This window comes from Crocuta crocuta, unplaced genomic scaffold (assembly GCF_008692635.1).
Source record: "Crocuta crocuta isolate KB4526 unplaced genomic scaffold, BGI_CrCroc_1.0 scaffold187, whole genome shotgun sequence".
NCBI lineage: Eukaryota > Metazoa > Chordata > Mammalia > Carnivora > Hyaenidae > Crocuta > Crocuta crocuta.
Genome location: NW_027532196.1, coordinates 2,010,375 through 2,012,482, shown reverse-complemented (window position 1 = coordinate 2,012,482; position 2,108 = coordinate 2,010,375). Strand labels below are relative to the sequence as shown.

The 2,108-nt window shown below is 46.8% G+C and overlaps 1 protein-coding gene across 5 annotated transcripts in view; it reads right to left on the bottom strand.

Moving 5' to 3' along the window:
* The window catches only part of TASP1 (taspase 1), a 273,452-nt gene extending 271,572 nt beyond the window's left edge, over nt 1-1,880 (bottom strand). For all 5 annotated transcript variants that reach the window (XR_013338382.1, XM_077777537.1, XM_077777538.1 and 2 more), the window contains exon 1: nt 1,833-1,880. The gene's annotated coding sequence lies outside the window, so the exon portion shown is untranslated. The remainder of the gene's footprint in view (nt 1-1,832) is intronic.
* Nucleotides 1,881-2,108: the final 228 nt, after the last annotated feature.

Genomic DNA, 2,108 nt, shown 5'->3' with positions numbered 1-2,108 from the left:
GGGAGGGAACATTGCAAATTGTATATCTGATAAAGGACTTGTATCCAGGCTATATAAAGAACTCATGCAACATCAAAATTCTTAAAAATTCAACACAGAAATGAACAAAGGAATTAGACTGACATTTCTCCAAAGATACAAAAAAGGATAATAATCATATGGAAAGATGCTCAACATTACTAGCCATCAGGGGAATGGAACTCAAAACCACAGTGAGATACCATTTCAAAAGCAATAGCATAGCTATAATCAAAAGATAGATAATGAGTGCTAACAAGGATGTGGAGAAATCAGAACCCTCTTATCCTGCTGGACAGGCCACTTTGGATTCTTCAAAAAGTTAAATACAGTTACCATATGACCCAGCCATTTCCACTCCTAGATACATAACCAAGAGAACTGAAAATCTATGTCCACACAGAAACCTGTACATGGATGTTTAGGGCAGAATTATTCATAATCGTCAAAGGGAGACTACAATTCAACGGTCCGACTGATGATGGACAAACAAAATGTGGCATATTCATATAATGGAATATTATTCAGCCATTAAAAAAGAAGTACCAATAAGTAATACAACATCGATAAACCTTGAAAACATTATGCTAAGTAAAAGAAGGCAGACACAAAAGGCTACATATTATGTAATTCCATTTACATGAAATGCCCAGAATAGGAAAATCAGTAGACAAAAAAGTATATTAGTGGTTGCCAGGGACTGGAGGATCAAATGGGAACTGATTATAATAGGCAGTTGCTTTTGGAGATTATGAAAATGTTCTGGAACTAGATAGTGGTGATAGGTACACAACTTTATCAGTATAGTAAAAACCATTGACATTTACAACGTAAAAGGATGGGTTTATAGTATGTTAATTATATCTAAAAGAAAAGAAAATCTATGCAATGGATACAATGTACGAAAATTATGCTTTTTGGTTATAACCATACTGTATACACACACTATAATCATAAATAGGTTGAGAATTTGCTATAAAAAAAAGAAAAGGATCAAAATGCTGGGTTGGTGAAACTACAGGTGATCTCTTTATAATTATTTCTGCATTTTCCTGACATTCTTTAATAATCATGCACTGCTTTTTACAAGTGGAGGAGGAGCTTTATTTAAAACAAGCAAAAAAGAATATTGTTAAACTCCCGAGTGTATAAAAATTCCTTAGGTTAGTATTCAACGATCTCAGTCACATGGTCCCGAAAATACCTTTCCTTTCCCCTCCCCTACAGAGGCGAGTCAAGTTAAACTCCCTCCTTCCGGAAACACGATGCCCTCAATTTCCAGGGCAGCTTCAGCTCCTGGTTTCCACCCTCCTCTCCAGCTGCTTCTCCATCTTCTCAGTCCTTTCCTCCTCCGCCGCCTGAGCAGTAAATGCTAACGTCCTGAGGGACCCTAGCCAGGCGTCTATTACAGCACGGGGATGCCTTGGCCCCGACCCGCCACGCAGGACTAGGGCGCACACTGTCGGGTCCCTGCAGGCCTCCCAGTCGGAGAGCCCCGCAGCCCGCGACTGCAAAGTGAGTGAAGGACAGTGAGGACTGCCCACACACAGCCAGCCTCTTCCCGGGGGAAGGAATGAGACCGCCCAGCTGGAGCCAGCGCGGAGAAGGGGACCGACACGAGCGCCACGCGCGACCGAGGGGCCGAGGGACGTCCCGGATCCGCTCCTTCAGCACCGCCCCAGGCAGTGGGCATCATGCGCGCCGCCCCCTCCCGGCCCCGGAGAGGATGTCCCGGCGAGCGTACGGGGCCTGGATAGAGGCAGCGCCGCCGCGGCGGCAGCGGCGCGGACAGCGTGAGAAAGAGGGACACTCACCCGCTTCAGCCCCGAGCCCTCACAGCACCGGAAGTAGTCACCCTCCCGTTGCCAGGGTGAGGAAGCGGGGCTGATGTCAAGCTTTTCCATTGGGCATGCGCGTAACCACGTGGTCGGAAGCCTACGCCCACGAGCTGCTCTGTCTCTGCCCACCGCAAGCGAACGTTGCGCGGGGTGCAGAAGTTCCGCGCAGAGTTCACCTGGAGCTTAGTTCTGAGCTGCGCAGGCGCTATTGCCCATCTCTTCTTCCCCAGCCTATTGATGAGCCGGCCTCCG